We start from the raw sequence: 20,007 nt of genomic DNA, 5'->3' as shown, positions 1-20,007 counted from the left end.
GGAAAGTTGGCGGCTCCCTGGGTTGCCGGAGCAGAATTGGTGCAGGCGGCACAGTGGCTGTTATCGTCGCTGTGGGCGAGGTCAGGGTCTTGGTTTGCCGGGTCTTTTCAGATGCCCGTACTTTGGCGGTAGACCTGAATTGTTGCTTGCGGCTTAATCGCTGCTCGGCGTGCGCGTCGATGTCTTTGCGACTTGGTTTGGGTTCACGGCTTTACGGGGCTGTCCGGAACGTGAACGAAGAGCACCTCCACAAGATGTCACGGGGTCATGACGTCCACGAAAGCAGAAGTGGGCGTGGCCGAGATGAAACTATTTGGCCAAACTTGTGGCCGGGAAACAAAGTCAAACTACAGCAATACACACTGTACAGTGATAGCGGCGAATAGAGCGTCGGCTGTCGATAAAACTGAACCGCGGCAAGGCGTGTCTGCATTTATGCATGCGGCATCGAACATTCGAGCCTTATCGCTGGTGCCGCGTTAGTTCGAGAATGAACTCGTCTGTTCGCGTTTGCGCGCTCAAGCGTAACATACGATCCTAAAACAATTTCGAATGTTCTCAGACGTTTTGGCGCGGTTTGCGCAAGGCAGCGGCTACACCAACGGGCCGGTAACATAAAACATACAAAGAAAGGAGCGTGTGTGGCAATATACATATCAGGTGTACAGAAAGATATAGTCAGAGCATACGAAAAAAATCGGTCATCTCGCAACAACATATCAAAGCCGGAACAAAGAGCACTCGAACTCCGAAGAAACGCCGACATTACCATCAAGCCTGCTGATAAAGGGGGTTGCATAGTAATTCTAAACACGTCGGACTGCCTAAAGGAAGTGGAACGGCAACTATCAGACATAAACTTCTACGAAAAACGTCCAAAGGACCCGACTCCCAACTTCCCAATTTGAAAATGAGATAAAAGCAACCCTAAATAATCTCCGCCGGGAAGAGAAAATTAGCGGCAAAATGCTAAAAGCAATGTTACCGGCCCGATCTGTTCCCGCTCGCTTCTACTTACTCCCCAAAATACATAAAGCAGGCAATCCGGGACGTCCAGTAGTATCCAGTAACGGTACATCAACAGAAAATATATCAGAATTCATCATGGGCGTCCGGAGGGGGGTGCAAGGGGGGGCAGCTGCCCCCCCTTAGAATTTTGGATATTAATTTTCTATGCAGTAGCAGTAAGCTACACAGCTTGATTAGCACACTCCAGTCCCGCATATCCGCGTGAAACATCATTCAGGATTACCAGCCAACTTTGCACGTTGCATACTGCTATGGACTAATCTTGCTGGTCATGTCATGGCAATGAAACAAAAGCTACCTATGCTGTATGCCCCCCCTCCCCCTCCCCCACCCTCTGCTGATGCACCCCCCTGGAAAAAGTTCTGCGGACGCCCTTGGAATTCATTAATTCCCTGATAAAAGACATCCCACCGACATTTTAAAGGACACAAACCACTTCATCCGCGAATCTTCTAATCTCAGCATCCCAGGTGATAATTTTGTGGTGACTATGGACGTCTGCTAACTGTGCACTAACCTACCCCACTGCGACGAAATAATAGCTACGGTTTCTGAGTATCGACCGATGTAAGTTGCGAGGTACTGTCTACACTTGTCGATCTTGTACTAAACCATAACCAATTTGAGTTTAGTGGCAAGCACTTCCTTCAGGTCAGTGGCACTGAAATGGACACAAAAATGGCCCTTTGCGAGCACCTTTATAGCATCTCTAAATCCCATTTATTGAGGGGCGCGCCTTGAAACCTTTGTGTTACGGAAAATTGAAAATTCTTGGACGACATATTTCTTATATGGAACCACGAGGAGGGGAGCCATTCTCCGGTTTATACAGGATTTCAACGAGCTCCATCCATCGATTAAGTTCACGCATAGCATTTACAAAATTAGCATGAACTTCTTGGACGTCACTCTTTCGGTCAAAAATGAACGCCTCTCAACAAACCTTTACAAAAAGCCTACAGACCGGCAAATGTATCTACATTTCAACAACAGCCATCGAAGAAAACGGGTATTCCATATTGTGAGGCCTACTGGTATCGAAGGATATGTACCGATATACAGGAATTCGACAAACACGCAGAACATCTAAAACATTCCATATCGCAACAAAATTATCCCGAAGACATTATTGACGACTCAATACTACGTGCTCGCAACGTGAACCGGAATGACATAATTAAAGAGCCAAAAACAGTATCTAAAACAACTTCTCAAACAAATCTTGTACTTAATCATCAGTGCCACGAGTTAACAACATACCTTCCCGCCATTTCAACATAATCAGGTAAAGGAAACGATTGACTTCCATCTTCGATGAGCCACCTCGCGCGGTGCACCGCAGCGACAAAAGCCTGAAGGACATTATTGTCAGAGCAAAAACAAACCCCGCCAAAGTTTAGCCAGGGTGCCGTCCCTGCGGAAAAGCTCGTTGCAAGGTATGTCCAGACATGGTCACAACGCGTGAATCAAAAGCAAGCTTCTGGAATTTCAAATTCAACATCACTCAAAACCTTAATTGTGACTCCAGTAATGTGATATACATGCTGCATTGTAACGTCTGCGGGCAAGAATACATCGGCCAAACGGACACGCCATTTCGGCTGCGGTTCAATTATCACCGGTCCCACGCCACTTCACTGCCGAAGCTACCTTTGTCCAGACATCTACACCCATAGGCGTGCGCAGGGTTCCCCTTCAGGGGGGGGGGGGGGTGAAGGTTCGTCGCAGCGCCCCCCCTCCCTATAATGTCAATGTGTGAGGCTGACTGTAACCAGGCATCACACAATGCGAATTGCGCAACGAGTGGGTTGTTGAACGCTTTCAACCCATTACAAAGGGATCGGCCATAATTCTTTATCGTCATCAGCCACAGCATCAGCAAGGTGCACATAATGCCTTACAGGTGTTTAGCGGGTGCCACGGTTCTCCGCAGAATGACGAAAAATTGCATAGTGGCTGCTTCCCTACTTCTAAAAAATTATGGTTTATAGCGTACTGGGTTGCTCCCAAGTGCACTTCTATTGGTTGCCAAGGAAGCCCATCAGACTCCCGTGATCCATTTCCTCAGGGTGTCAATATAGTTAATTCCCCTTCTCTCTCTGCCTTTCTCACGTTAACGTATATTATAAAGCGTGGTGAGAATTAAATATCGACCGGGCGTCACACAATGCGAACTACGTAACCAGTGGGTTGTTTGAAGCTTCCAACCCATTACAAAGGGCTCAGCCATAATTCTTCATCGTCATAATTCGTCGCATCAACAAAGTGCACATAATGCCTTACAGATGGCACCTGGCAACTCCGCGGAATGACGAATAATGTCGTGGAGGGTGCTTCCCAACTTCTCAAAAATTATGATTTGTGGCGTAGTGGGTACGTTGCTAGTGTACTTGTATTTGTAGCCACAAAAGAGTTTATAACGGGCTCTAGAAATGCCGCTCTTCCAGCTTTCGCTGTGAGCTGTGCTGCACTTTACGCGTAGGCCTGGCGTTTTTTAGTTTCCTTGGTATGCAGTGTCCGCCCTCTCCACACACTAGAGTAGCGTGGTAGAAGAGTAAAATAACAACCAGGCGTCACACAACGCGAATTCTCTAACCAGACGTCACACAATGCCATTTGCGCAAAGAGTGAGTTGTTGAATGCTTCCAACCCATTACAAAGGGATCTGCGATAATTCTTCATTGTCATCAGCCACAGCATCAACAAAGTGCACATAATGCCTTACAGGTGCTTAGCGGGTACCGCGGTTCTCCGCAGAATGACGAAAAATTGCACAGTGGCTGCTTCCCTACTTCACAAGAATTATGATGATTTATAGTGTAGTGGGTTCCTCGCAAGTGCACTTCTATTGGTTGCCAAGGAAGCCCATAAGGCCCCCATGATCCCTTTCCTCAGAGTATCAATGAAGTTCCTTCTCTCTCTCCTTCTCAAGTTAACGTGTGTTATATAGGGTTGTGGGAGAGTTAAATAACGACCGGGCGTCACACAATGCTAATTAGGTTACTGGTGGGTAGTTTAAAACTTCCAACCCATACAAAGGGCTCAACGATAGTTCTTCATCATCATCAGCCGTCGCATCATCAAAGTGCACATAATGCCTTACAGATGGTGCCTCGCTTCTCCGTAGAATGACAAACAATGGCGTAGTGGGTGCTTCCCAACTTCAGAAAAATTATGATTTGTGGTGTAGTGGGTACGTTGCTAGTGTACTTGTACTAGTAGCCCCAAGCGAGTTTATAACCGGCTCTAGAAATGCCGCCCTCCAGCTTTCGCCGTGACTGTGCTGCGCTTTCCGCGCAGGCCTGGCGTTCTTGCGCTACACTAAAGCTCTTTCGTTTATCGTTACGCTATTTTTAGCGTGTGGAACACGACAAATGTGTTTACAGGCGCTTGAGCACAGCTGCCAATTATTAGTACACCTGCCAATGAACAATCGTTAGAACGTCAACGTTTTTGGCCTTCGTAAGAGCGCCCGCATGTGCAAGGCATCTTGAAATTAACGTTACACGCACACTCAATGAAGTATTGCATGTGTTTCCCTGCCGGCATTTCCTGCAGTTTCTTGTGCCCACATTGTTTATACTACAGCTAAATACCGAGGACTTACCATTAGCTGCGAACATTACTCTAACCCTTATTTCCCCGCTGTCATTAGTCGGTGGGAATACCTCATGCTCATTGAAGATGACGGCTCTGCGGAAACGGAGGGTCTTCTTACGGTCTCGAAAACAATCTCTGCGATAGAAGTCAGGAAGGATTAAGACAGGGTAATTGACAACCACCCGTTTGTAGCATGAAGCCACAAGACATCGTGCTTTCTTTATGAGAAATCCGTATGCATTTCCTTGTGGCTTCGTGCTACGAATGGGTGGTCGTCAATTCTCTTTCGTTTTTTATTTATTTATCAGATACCGCCAGCTGCCTTTTGGGAGCCATGGCAGGAGTGGGTACATTGTTAATAGTCACACATTACATCTTTCCAATCGACAAACGGATAAAAAAAAGAACACATCAAAACAAAAACACATGACCAACAATGAGGACACATGTGGCCGAATGTGAACTAAAGACGCGAGCGCTAAAAACAAATCCAGCAGCATTTGCAATAATACACTGAGTTAGGACATGGAAGAACAAGAACACGTGCAGGAGCAAGCGATTGAACACCCGAAAAGCGTACTCGAAGTATTGAACAAGAGTTCGTAAGTTGAGTGAAACAGTCTTCGAAACAAACCCAACGAAAGTGAACCAAAGAACAGTTTCCGCCCACGGAAGCATAGCGCGAAAGAAATCGTTACCCACATACATTGCGAGCTGTAACAAAGAAAAAAAAGTCACAGTTTCGCCGCAAGGGCGAAGCAATGAATGCGATAGCAAGGAACTAATGCTATACGAAGTGAGGCTCGCCAATGGACACTCTCAGTTTGAACAGCGCTTCTGTTGCAAAGGCGGCCGAAGCAGCGAAGGAAACTAGCGTGCTTCAAGTGTCGAGCTGTGACACTTGATAGTTCGCGCTCATCTTCTGTTCGTTTAGCGGCGTCCCTGAGCTCGAGTGACATTCGTACGCGCCGTAACATGAGCGCGGACATCACGGTGAAAGCGTGAAACATTCCTCTACCCCTCGCCACGAGAAAACCGCGCGAGCAGACAGCGGAAGGGCAAGCTTCTCCCATGCGCAAATAAAAGAGGAAGCGAGCGAGCTCGCCGACGACTTTTAAATGCGGCCGTCGGGCTCCTAGCGCCACCTCGCTGGTAATGAACAAACGCTTATTATCGCCTGCTGTCTCCGAGTCCGTCCAGCGCTAAATGGTGTGTATATAACGCTCGCCGTTAGCTACTTGGAGGATCTGCGTTTCGTGGCGTAGTGGATAGCGCCGCTCGCTGTGGAACAAGAGGTCCCTGGTTCGATTCCGCGCTTCGGAAGCATTTTTCTGAGTTATTTTTCTGTGGGGCCTTTATATATATATACATACTTATACATATACGGTGCATGACGGCGGCGACGGCGACGGCGACGGCAAAATCCAGCCGAGACTGTCCATATAATTGCTATCGCAATAAAAAAAATGAAAAGAGCTGCACAAAATATCACAGGTAAACTTCTACGGCAGTTGTGAAAGCATCAACGGATGATAGGCTGACTACGTCACAGGGAAGCTCGTTTCATTCGGTCATGGTTCGAGAAAAAAAACAAAACAAAAAATGATATGTGTTTGTTTTAACTCGTGGCCTTACAATCGCCTTACTGTGCTTCCATCTCGTTGGCCTTGCGCTGTTAAACTGCATGTAACTAGTGAAGTCCATTGTAATTTTACTCTTTACAATGTTGTAACGCATTTGCAGTCGGTGCGGTCTCCTGCGTGATTCTAGAGTGGGAAGATCGCTTAAATGTCTAACGTTAGTAACAGACACATGCCTGCCATAAGCGTTGAAGATGAATCTTAGCGCTTTTTTTTTTGAACGCGTTCAATGCAATCGATATCACATTTGCTGTGCGGGTCCCAAACTACGTCCGCATATTCTAATAACGGTCGAACTAATGTGGTGTAGGCCACAAGCTTAGTTTTAGGAGTGCAATGCAATTTATTCGCATGTAAAGTTTTCTCAAAGCCTTGGGAACTATGTATTCCGCATGATTAATCCAGCTTAGCGTAGGACTGATATACAATCCCAAATATTTATATTGGTCTACCGAAGATAACGGAACATTATTGATCTTATAGGTGTGGACTAGCGGCGGCATCTTGCGTGTAACTCATCTGAACACACTTGGAAACGTTTAGGCGCATCTGACACACTGAGCACTAGTTGTTAACCACTGTTAAGAAGTTCTTGAGTATTTGTTGATCTTTCTCTGACTGAATATGCATGCATGCAACGCAGTTGTCTGCAAATAAACGGCAGTGCACTGGTGAGTTAATCTGTAAATCATTATTATAAATTAAAAAGAGTAAAGGCCGAGCACCGAACCATGGGGAACGCTTGAAAGAACGGATATAAAATCTGAGTCCGAGTTGCCTATATGGAAACAAGCTGCTTCCGCTGCGTAAGAGACGAGTAGAGCCACTGTACTATCTGAGGGTTGTCAAAAAGGCAACGGATCTTCAACATTAAATATCCGTGTGACACACGGTCGAAGGCTTTTTCAAGATCAAGAAAAATCATGTCAACTTGTCCGCCCTTGTCAAGTGTTGCCACTAGATCATTTACAGTGTGAGTGAGTTGCGTCGTGGAGAACAAGCCGCGCTGAAAACCACGTTTGTGAAATTCTGAAATTAAGTCTGAAGTCTCAAATTGAGTGACTTGTTTTTAGCGCAACTTGACCGGTCCGTATGTTATGCTTTATATACCACAAGAGTGGTAAAAATTTTTAGGTTCGTCGACGTTTTTTTTTTTTCAATTTTCATTGACGGTGACTCTCACAATTTCAGACTAACGCCGACAATGCCCTGACTGTCCTTAGAACTATAACCCCCTGGAGCTTACATGTGTATTCCCTGATGAGGGGAGACTTTTTTTTCTTGATGTATTGTTTCTCATCAGCAGTGATCACATCAGTTGGATGTACCAACGTCGGGATAAAAAACCCCTTCTCCCTTTCAGCTCGGCACACTCCAAGCTGGTTAAACGTGGCATTGTAAACCTTAGCTTGACCAATGCGCTCGAACGGACATGTCCTCATAAACTCTCAGAAGCGTTAGGACAACAGGTGAAGCGCCTGGTAGCCGCAGGCCATCCTGACCATGTAATAGTTGCTGTCGCAGAGAGCATGCGCAGAAAATTTCGAGCATGTGATAAGGAAAATCATGAACCTGAAAAGGGCAAGAAAGAAAAAGTGGCCGTCATTCCATATATACACACAACATCTCATAACTTGAAAAGAATCACGCAAAAAGCAAACATTAAGGTGGTGTTTTCTGCTCCTGCAAAACTAAACAGTATTTTCCGCTTGACGATCGAGGCCATACAATCCAATGAATCGGGAAAAAGGTTGTCAGAAGAAGCACAGAACTAGGTATATCAATTGTATTGAAAATGTTGTGTATCAGATTCCTCTCACATGCTGTAAATTTTATGTAGGTCAGACGGGTCATTGTGCTAACGATAGAATGAGAGAGCATGACAACAATGTCAAACGTGCACAAGGTGGTTGGTTAGCCATCCACTGTAGGTCATGCACGTGCTCACGTCTTCTTGAGAAATATAGTGTAGTCAGTAAACACAGAAATCGCCTAACATGCGAAGTTGTTGAAGCGTATGAGATTGCACAGTTGGGTGAAAACTGTGTCAGCACCCCGTCAATCGCATTATTGCCCAATGAAATGGAGTATCTACGGAGGCGTTTGTCGTAATCTGTCTCAGTTGGGCTGTTCGTGGCCTACCTGCGCTTTGTCCAGTGACGCAGTATTATGCGAGTGGTTCTCATGTCATAGGCGATGCATTCGTTTTTTCACAATAAATTTGTTGAGAGTTCAGCGCTGTGTGCGTCCCCTTCTTGTGTGTACTGTGGTTTTCGCGCTGTTTCTTCTAATCATTAAAATAGTGCTCATTCAGCCCTATGGGTTTGAGTTGTTGCACAGAATAAAAGGATATGTTGCGGGGAAAGCAGGGGCCAGAGTTTTGTTGTGTGTACACAAAAGCACTCGGCTACTTGCCGTAGAGGTCTCTGAAGTGGCAGTGGGGAAACAGACGCAAGAGATACGATATTGAGTGTGCACGCATGGCTGTTTACAAGATTCCATTTGCTCGCGGGTGCTATCACGCAGATGAAAGAGGTCACAGGAGGTGCATGTTGTTTATAAAACACACGCTGTCGCTCGAATGCTCGGTTCTCATCCATTTCGCTAAACAATAAGATTTTGCGAACAATGCGCTTGTGAGATAAGTGTGGTGTTCCGCATTCACCATCTCAGTGATTCGGTCTGTTTCTCTACGCAGCAATCACATAGATATGTACTGAATGTGTGAGAACTTGCCGGCAGTTGGCTTGTGGTGATTTCCTTTTTAGGCTGCGTTTTGTTCGTTTTGCGGAGTTTGTGCAGGTCCTGCTTCCTGTATATTGCGGTACAATGTGGTCAGTAGTCCGAGCCATGTCTGTCGTTTTCACATTCTCCCTTCTTAAGCACTATTAGAGTCCGTTATAAAAACTCACAGTTTCGCCGCAAGGGCGAAGCAATGAATGCGATAGCAACAAACTGGAATGTCACACGAACAACGGCAAGCAGTTCGAAACTTGCTGCGCGCTGCTCAAGCGCCAGAAACGTACCAAACGAACACACACAGGGCGAGCGCGAACTAACAACTGTCACAGCTCGACCTTTGCAGCGCGCTGCTCAAACGCAAAAAAGGACGCACGAAATGAACGCACATGACGAGCTCGAACTGTCACAGTTGTTACTTGGACTAGTCCCTACTTTGACTCTTCTAGCTAGCAGCCAGTCTTGGGCAGTAAGTACAGTTGCTAATAACGCGTTACCGCTGACTAGTTACTTTTTTCAGTAACTCGTAACTGTAGCTAGTTACCTTTAAGTTAGAGGAACTCGTAACTGTAACACGGTTACTTTTTTTACAGTAACTGTAACGGGAAATACTGTGACAATTACTTCTGTTAAAAAAAAAAATTATCCAACAGCAACACTCGTTAAAGGCCGACGTTAAAGCCTTTCCACTTTTTCAAACGTTATTTTTCACCATATCCCCTCCACCTTTCAGCTTTCCATAATAAGGCTTCCCTCGCAGTTTAGGAGAGGAGGTCGCTAGGAGGATTATCTTCCCTGCAGAAGACGGAGGTCGGAGGTTCGTCTTTAAGCTCACTTGTAAAGTACAGTACATATCGTAAGTCAATCGTCTTGCAACTGAACAGCTTGGTAAGTTCGCGTCCGTTTTAGTTCGGCATCAATGTTTTTCATTTTTGTCAATTTAGCGTCTCGCTCAGTTCTAGGTGTACCGGTGGAACATTTGGACGCCAGGTTTATAATCTCCTTCGTCCGCCGCTCCGAGCCAATCGTGTTTTACAGGCGGCTAGAAAGCAACAGAGCGCGAAACGGCTGAGATCCGTAAATACCATGAACTATACACTGTAAACCACTTTACACCCGTATGGGTGTAACTTGGTGTCTATAACTCACACCCCTACACCCCAAAAAATAGGTGTACCAAGCAGGATTACACCTATACAATGGGTGTAATTTCAAACTTTCACCCAATGGGTGTGCTTGGGTGTAAAAGCATATTACATCCAAATGAAAAAAAGGGTGTAGGGTGTAAAAGCACATTACACCCAAACGAGAAAAAGGGCGTTAGGGTGTTTATGCACAATCACACCCAAACATCCAGGCAAAAATTTCCATAATTCGAGTGGTTCCCCCCTCCAAGTTGGCTCCCATTGAAACGCTAGAAAGCTTACCCTTTAGCCAGTCCTTTCAAGGGCGCATGACCTATTATAGTGGCTCCTGCCACAGAAGGAAAATGCTGGCAGCAGCACTGATTTTATGGTGCATATGAAGCACGGCATATATGGCCCTTACATATACAGTGCAATCGTGACTGAATACAAAGTCATTACCTAAAATGTGTTGACACACATTGCAAGATGTTCACACAGTTATCCAATAGTACAAAATAAAGCCAAGCTTTTATAAACACAAAGCTCGTACATCCGAGAAAATTCTACGGTATTCAATGACCTTTCTCGAGTGTGCGGAGCGGCATCGCGTAATTCCGCCAAACAAGGAGCACAAATGACATGGAGCACAAATGACCAAGGCGTGTGTCAAAATATGAAGCAAGGGCGTTATTTCCACTTCATAATGAGGAATTCAATTTAACATGCTTCATTGTAACACAGCCGTATAGTGCAGTATGGGTCTTAGAACAAGCTACACCCGTGCGAATGGGGTGTAATAGATGAAACCGCCCTCGAAAAGGTAGCAGTTACAGGGAGAAGCACAAATGAACCTTCTTCCCTGTCAGCCCCCTTGGGGCACTACAGACACCTGGTCCCTTCGGGCGCACCCCAGCATGAATTTTCCCGCTGTAGTTGCCCTTCCTAAGAAGGGTAATATTGGTGCCACTTCTTATACCTGCACTTATGCAGTTGATAAAATAAGGTGCCATCGTCTTAAATGGGCTGCATAACATCAGTGTATGTGTTTGAAATCAACAGGAACACACAAGGTACGGTCTGGCCGTTCTCCTGTTAAAGAGAAAGTTCAGAAATGTGCAATTCCTTGATGAGAAAGTGGATTGATAAAGTTTCAAAATTCCAGCAGTGCCCACACCATTGTGCCTGTTGACTTTCTTAGTAGGGTAAACACTGCCATCACACAGCTGTAGCTGATACACGAGCAGGGTATCAATGCTCCGTGACAACTCACGCAACATTTTAAGGACTCAGATTGTCGTTTTCCACAGCAGGCCTCCATATTATCTCTTTTCTGGGAAAGTACATGAGTGAAGTAGAAAACTGTGCACATTGCTGGAATTATGAAATCTTTCCCACTTTCTCAAAAGCAATGGATTGTGGCTCCAACACAAAAAAGTGAGCAATCGGGCCATGACGCGCACGTTGCAGCGCATGCTGAATGCGGTAATATGCAGGAAATGCATGGGAATAGAGACGTTATGACCACGACAGCCCTGCAGAAGCATTACCTACATAACAACAGTTCAATCAAATTTTACACGGGCATGTTCAGAGAAATTTAAAGATTATCCCTTTCCAAGCAAAGACAACAGAATCATTGGTAATTGAATAAAACGAGTATTTATTTCCTTTAAAAATATTGACAAAACTTAAAGCTTGTCATATAGCTCAAAATAAATTTTAAAACAATATTCGATGCAATAATTTCACTGACAAGTACTGGCAGTTTTGTTAAGCAAAGTTTCAATAGCAAAAGATCTCAATTATTAAAACTACTGCAAAAAAGTCACAAACTCCCTTGAATATAAAAACTAAGCCAATAACCCACAAAGTGGAATGACCTGTGAGAACATGTTGAAATCGGCAGAGACAATATGGCTTGTATTAAAATGTCACAAGAAAATGAGCAAGAAATTGAAATGAAATACTAGTACCGCCATAGTATTCGTTTCTGTATAATGTAAAACAAATAACTACTCGTTACCATATGAAAATATAACTTTATGGCTTAAGCTCGAGTTAATCACAGGTGGCGACATACTTTAAGCAGAAGCTAAGGCCTATTTTCTAGGCTTTCTTGAAAATCTTCAGGAGCTTTACTACTTGTGTCCTCGGAGTCATTACCCACTGGCCAAGAAGGAGCCATTCAACAGCGACGAGAACGTTGAACGCCTTGTGATGGCAGTCGATATTTAACAGCCAATGTGCTGCCATGAGTGCAGCTACTCATTCTTCGGCATTGGACCCACTGAAGAGCAGTTCTTTGTCCACATCGAGGAAAAGCTTGCTTGCATAGGGAAGATCGGGGCCATCGTACACAATGCAAGGTGTTATTGGAACGCTCGCTCCCTGCATGATAAAAAATAAAAAGATCGTTGTCTGGAAAGCGCTACGCAGACTTCAATTATTTGTTTCAGTAATTAACAGTTTCTGTACCGTGTACTATCGTGAGTAATATGAGCTCGAACATGAGAGCACGTGGAAAATAGCCTTAAAACTGAGATAGGGTGATACGTGGATGGCGCTGCCGAAACTGCAAGGGAGAGGGGGGGCGCTGTTCCGCTGACTGTTGGTACTCCCGCCTCGCTAGCGTTGCTGCGAGATGTCGGCTGATTGCGTGCCAATGACCGCTAGCAATGATAACAAAATAAATAAATGAGGCTCAGCAAAATCCTCAGCCGACACCACCGAGATACCGATGCGCAAGCATGGCCTGCGCATCGTGGCAGTCTACGTCACAGCCGATATCTCAGCAGCTACCTAGTCTGATGTGGCTGTTCGCGTTGATGGGAATTCTTCATATCACCGCTAGCGGCCACTGACACACTCTAAGATGCCGTTTCGCATCAACAATATCGAAGCGGGAGGGTCAACAGCTAGTGGAAGCGCGGCGCCCTTTCCGCTTTGTTTCCGACAGCCGCCGCTTCTAGAGTTACTGTATATGCTACCTGTAGGTAGCAGAGTTGCGCATCTGTCTTCCAAACGCCGCTAGCAACCACGCATTGCGGAGAAGCTGGCGCTCGGGCCAATTTTGTATTTCTCGACGCCGCCGCTGCAGCGAAATGAATTAACACTATCCATCGACAGCCAATGTTTATCGCCGATCTTCGACACGCGAGACATGTTAATCGCCGACACGGTAGGCATGTCGCCTGCACAAACGGAGTGCGACTTCACCCCATAGCGTTGGTTGCTAGCCGGACCTATGCGCAACTCTGCTACCTAAAGGTAGCATATACAGTGACTCTAGCCGCTGCGAATCAGCCGACGTAAGGTTCAAGGCTGTTCGCCACGCGCTCGCGTGTTCGAGCTCGTATTGTTCACGATAGTACCATCCAAAAATGAAGTTCATAGCATGGCCCATATGGAACTGGAGAGAATTAACAGCTTTTCTACGTGCAATTAGCTTGTTTGGGAAAGAGAAAGTACTATTTGACAAATATCATCCGCATTTTTAAAGAAAAAGGAGCATTCTTTAGTGGCATGAAGGATTCCTGCACAGCGATAAAAAGCATATAAAACAAAACTCTGCACAAGGACTTCTCTTCAAGGCTGCAAGTTGCAGCCTTGAATGTCTTATAAATCTTATAATCAAATGTCTTATAAATCATTAGGCTTGTCTTTTACCAAATAATATCATTGGAGGTGGTCGTACAAACTGCGTTTTTTAATGTTTGTACATGTAAAAGTATTTAGCTAAGTTACAACGCCAAAGCGAGGCGAGGCGCATATAACTCTTAATAACCACAACAAAATAATGAAAGCTAGACATAATGGAAACAAATAGAATAAAATAAATTGTGCTCGAACGCGGGCACTCAGGCGTACGCACGAAGGGGGGGGGGGCGCACCCCCTAGTCAATTCAGACAGAGGGGGGGGGGGGGCGCAAAGTCTGCCCCCTACTTTGACTTTGTAGTAAGGCGGGGGGAGGGGGGCAGCGATGAACCTTCCTACTTCCCTCCCCCCTGATGGGTAACCCTGCGCACGTCTACGTGCACACTGATGCTCGAACTAGCGCTTGCACAGTTCAGGTAGTTAAGGCGATTCGGCCACACACAGACATGAAAAATTCATTCGAACACAAGTCAAGTTTAACGAACGGCTCCCCGTGCACGGGTGCCGGCATTATCAGGAAACCTATGTTACGGATGAATTAAAACGTCGGTACGAATTTAACGAAACGGAATGTATTTGCACTTAGGCGAGCTTCGCGCGGCGTACCTAAAACGAAGCAACATGCTGCGTTAAAATGACCCACACGCATCAACCCGAGCATCACGGTAGTTTTAGCGCACAAAACGAACACGGACGGAAAAAAACGACGCGGACACCACGTCGTTGTTTTCTGTCCTGTTTTTTTTTTTCTTGTGCGAAAAAAATGCACTTGAATTACCAACAGGCCGAAGCATACGCGCCTTAGACACGCTTGACGCTTAGAGGTAACAGGCGCCGTCACAACCCAACTATTCTTAAATCAAAATAGTGGTTCATCGAGAGCGGGGCCCCCTTCCAACACCACCGCCGACAGGAGGGCACCGCCAGGGTTGCCGTTGGGTAGATTTGAAAAGGAGCCAGAATTCAAGCTAAAAGTAGCCAAAGTAGCCAGGTCTTTTAATCTTATCGCCAAACTTGTAGCCAAATGGCAGAAAAGCGGTATTATGAAAAGAGGTTTTATCATTGAACAATATATAATACCATTTTGTGTCAGCAATAAAATAGCATACGAGCACAGTTATTTTCTCCTTCATGCTTTGTCTTCAAGCTGTAAGCAAGTTGCAAATAAATGAACATATTATAAGTTCCGTGCACCTGTATACATTTTGTATAGAATAGATATAGTAATTGCCAGAGAGACAGTAAGATTGAAACATTCCAGCCAACCAGTCAGTAGGAATACTAATGGCAGAAGAAGGTTGTGCTTGAAGTCTGCGACTTCAAGCACGACCAGCTTCAAGTAGGAATATCCGCTTGAAGATGACCGGTCCAGCTTCATTTTGTAGCGGATCTCTGTGTCTGTCAAGTTCACCCGAAAACACGCGCCGTGCATCAGCACCACAAAACTGGCTCGTAGCGTCAGCATCGATGGCGGGCAGCGTGAACAGCGTGCTAGGCACGCGTTTGCCAACATGCACGCAACTTCGTCAGTTTGATCTTAGCCAAAAGGCGTACTTAAATTTCATCTTTAATTTATTTGTAAGTTATATTTCCAATTTCTTAATTTTATTTAAATTCTTAAAACCACCGAATTCATGGCCTATCCCCCATAGTGGGTGTGAGACACTGACTGGGCGAACAAGAACTTCATCATTCCGTCTCGGCAGGCGCACCGCGCGTTGCGTTCGGGTGCCTCGATGAGCACCAGACTCATGGCGGGGCTAGGACACGCGCTTATACACTGGCTGACACGTCAGAAAAGCTTGGAAACAAAGGGTAGTCGTCAGGCTTGCTTGGTATTTTATCTGCAGATAATGAGAAAAATGGCTACTGAATGCGCCAAAATAGAGGTTCAAAGTAGCCAGAAAGTAGCCATGGCGCCAACCTGAAATTTTTGTCGCCAGACTGGGTCGTAAAGTAGCCAATTTGGCGCAAAGTAGCCACCAACGGCAACCCTGGGCACCGCCACAACTGCGTTCAAATCCCCCACCGAATCACAGCCGCGCATGCGCACACTGCTTTCAACACCAAACAAAGCAAAGCTTGCCCGCGCCTAATGTCACACAACTTTGCCTTCATCCCGATGAAACAATACACTCACATATGCTCGCTACGTTAACAAATGCTCACCGATCGTCAACCAGTTAAGAAAAGCTTAGTTAACGGCATTAGATCGCGCTCTCGGAGTTAACAAAGCGCTGGCCGTAGCAACGTGATAGTGGTACATACCGTTTCAGTTCGAGTGCTCCACGATATGAAGCTGCAGTTCTCCCTTTGAGTATAGTGCATCTTCGTAATAAGCAGCACTGGCAGACGGTAAAGGACGAGCACACAGCGCAGGCACACTTCAAACAACCGAAACACACCGATTGCAAAACTCGACCGATCGGGAGGCGATGCGCAACACACGCAGAAAACGATGGAGTCCGGCGGCGCGTCTGAGCGCGTTGCTTAGGTCACGTGGTGATAGAGCTGTACCGCGCGCTGCGCACGCGCGGCGGCTGCGCCGGCAGAGGAGGTGGCGCCCCGGCCGTTGTTGGGTCGCGTGGGCGCAGCTTTCTTTCTGCGGCAGTGTTATGTTTTGTTATGCTTTACACAGTGTATTCGAATCGCAGTAAGCATTGCGACGACACAGTAAGGGCTGCTTGACTACAAGCAGGGCTTAAAGTCTCCCTTCACTGGAGGGGAGGCCCTCACAAAGCGGCAATATATATGTATATATATAATCTCAAAGAAAAGATCGCCTAGCAGCCTTCTTTTCGCCGCTAAACTGGTTCTGCTGTGGTCTCAGCGGCTCTGCTACGCGCAGATCGTGGCTTGTTGGAACGCGGTGCGAGCTGTCATAGCGAAGAATAAACGCATGATTTCTCGATATATCGGTCAAGATCCACTTTCGCGGTCGTATTATCCAGTTTTGGCAAAAATGTGATGGTATTAAACTCATGAAAATGCATTATTTTCAAGGGATGTTGGCAGGAAATAAAAACGAAAACGTATTAGGCTAAAAAACGTATTATGCAGAATCGTGTCAACGAGATTTCACTGTATATGTATGCTATAGATTAAGCGTTAGGAGAGGTGTTTGCGATGATCACAGAGCAGTGAAGCCAACTGTCTCTAAACTGAACAAATGCTTATGAATGCTAAACAAATGCATATATTATTCCGAATGTATTTCGGGCATTCATTCAACGTGTCAATCCAATCAAGCAATAAATGAAATTATTTTGGAAATGATTTCTCAAAAATAAATCTGGATGTAAAGGCTTAAATATATGTGAGCTCAAAATAAGTAACATCAGTTGACTCACTGCATTCAGAACCTCAGGCACGACAATGCTATATTTTATTTTCACTACCACTTGCCTAATAAAGTAGGCGAAATACATGCGCCTTTGCAATTACAGCAGACTTGTGATGCACAACTAAAATAATGAAAATTGAGTGGCAAGCTTAGCAGACCAAGGTGAACCATTACTGATTCACGAGCAGGTAGCTTCACACTCAGGTGCCTCGTGAAACAGTATCCTGTGCCAAGACGCTCCGTCGAACAGGGTGGTGACCCGTGGTTTCAGGAGGCGTTGCCCGTGGTGTTCAATGTCTCAGTTAATTGCATTCAGCAGTACAACGATACCTGTTTACACCTACGGGTCAATTCACTGCGTGAATTGACCCATAGGTGTAAAATCCAAAGAACACCCATGGGTGTTTAACAGAACATACACCCATTGTACACCCAAAAATGAAAAAAGGGTGTGCGAAGGGTGTGCAAAGAAGACATTACACCCTTTCGGATAATATTGACAGGAAAAAAGGGTGTACGATAGGTGTTTTATCGCAAATACACCTATAAGGGTGTGAAACGGTTTGCAGTGTAGAATCAGTTCTTTTAAAACTTTTTGGAACTAGTTGCAAAATGTTTACTCCGCGACGTAACACAACAACTATTAACAAAATTACATAGACGTTTCGCCTCCTATGCAGGTGGCATCCTCAGTAGACACTGACAAAAAAAAGATATGAGCAGAGGTCGACCAATTCACTAGTAACACATGTCCTTGTAAACGCCTGGTAGGGGTCGCGGTTGTTGTCGTAAGCCGATGCGTCGCGGCGAATGAACCACGATTCCAGGGGTTTTTAAGTAGGCCTTCTCTACCCCCTCAGCCCACGCCAGGATGGCCTCCTGAATGTCGGGCTTCGAGCTGCGCAAGGCAGACTCCCACTACTCCTCACTAGAAATGAAGTAAGTCGCGTGGTAGTCCCCGCAACGTACTTGTAGATGACTCCGCTCTGATCGTCCGCAGGTGTGCGGTCTTTGGGTTTCACGAACACATGTCACAAAGTATAACAGGGCTTATAAACGGTTTTATGCCCAGCGGACGCAAAGCTCTCTGAACAGGGCCTGGCACACCTTGAACATAAAGAATAGACGCAATGGACGTCGTCTTCACTCGTGGCGCACTCACCGTTCCTCTTCGCGTGCTCTTCTGGGTATCGTTAATAAATGTCCTGGGATACTGCCGTCGTTCTAGTGCATCAACCACGTTTTCCACTTGCCCCGCCATGGTGGTTTAGTGGTTATGGCGCTCGACTGCTGACCCTAAGGTCGCGGGATCGAATCCCGGCTGCGGCGGCTGCATTTTCGATGGAGGCGAAAATGTTTGAGGCCCGTGTACTTATATTTAGATGCACGTTAAAGAACCCCAGGTGGTCAAAATTTCCGGAGCCCTCCACTACGGCGTCTCTCATAATCATATCGTGGTTTTGGGACGTTAAACCCCAGATATTATTTTCCACTTCTGGTATCCTTGGCCAAAATGAGGGGTACACACTGACTGCCTCTGTTGGGCCCCCTTCGAGGTTTCCTTCTTCTAGGGTTTTACCACGGGCAGTTTTAACTACCCGCATGTCTTCGTACGTTTTTATTAAATAAATCCTATCGTTTGGTTTGTGATCAATTACTTATTTTATAGAGTAACGAAAAAGTAACGACGTTACTTTTTCAGAGTAACAGTAACTATAACAGGTTACTTTTGGAAACTCTGTAATCGTAACTGTAACAGAGTTACTTTTTTGGCTTAGGTAACTATAACTGTAACAATGCTACTTTTTACAGGTAACGAGCCCATGGCTGCTAGCAGCTCACTCCTGTCTCAAACGCGGCCGCTGTAGCGAGCGAAATGAACTTCGTGCGGTCTATAGCTTCAACGCAAACTTTGCGGGGAAAGCACAAGACGTACAAACCACCGCTCTCTAGAGATAAGCGCGCGAGCACGAGCGACCACGTCTTGTATGTAAACGTACAAGTCGGAGGCGCATATCCCAACTCCGGCGAAACACTAGAGAGTTTTAGAATTGGGGAACCAAGGAGCTTGGGGACCCAAGAAATTTGCAAGAAGTCAGGGCGCGTGCGCAGAACCCAAGCCACTGTTGGGCTCTTGCGCTCGCGTTGTCCCAAGACCCAACAATCAAAAACCAGCGTGGGTCGCCAGCAACACGACGCAAACGCAGCGCGGGCAACGACGAAGCATGACCCGCGTATCGCACAATTTATTAGAGTTTTAGAATTGGGGACACAAGACACTGGGTCCCCAAGCTTTGGGTAGGCTGCTTTTGTGTTCGGACAATGCCGCCTCTATCTTTAATGGTTCGGAGGAGCAGCAGAGTTCTAGAGTTGAGCCAAACGCAGGCGGGGCGCCACACGTGACGAAATTAAAATTATGCAAGAGGGGGGCCACACGGCGTCGTGGCTCGCGCTGCGTTTGCGTCGTCTCGCTGGCGACACAAGACGCCTTGGACACCCACGCTAGTTGTCAATTTTTGGGTCTTCGGAGAATGCGAACGCAAGAAACCAAGAGTGGCTTGGGTTCTGCGCATGCGCCCTGGCGGCTCGCAAATTTCTTCGGCCCCCAAGCTCCTTGAGGTTCCAATGATAAAACTCTAATTTCACCACGTGTGGCGTCCCGTGCGTTTGACCCAACGCCGCCTGCGTTTGATCCAGCTCTCAAACGCTGCTGCTCCTCTGAACACAAGAGCAGCCTACCCAACGCAGCTACTAGCGGGACGAGGGCCTCTAAAGCGTGCCCTTAGCGCTATCTCGAGAGTGATAATGAACACGCTGAAGCACCTCCGAGCTCTGTGCACCGCCAACGGTAAGTGGTGTAGTTAAATAGCTCGC

Source organism: Rhipicephalus sanguineus, chromosome 9 (genome assembly GCF_013339695.2).
Source record: "Rhipicephalus sanguineus isolate Rsan-2018 chromosome 9, BIME_Rsan_1.4, whole genome shotgun sequence".
Classification (NCBI taxonomy): domain Eukaryota; kingdom Metazoa; phylum Arthropoda; class Arachnida; order Ixodida; family Ixodidae; genus Rhipicephalus; species Rhipicephalus sanguineus.
Note: the sequence above shows the minus strand (reverse complement) of the source record.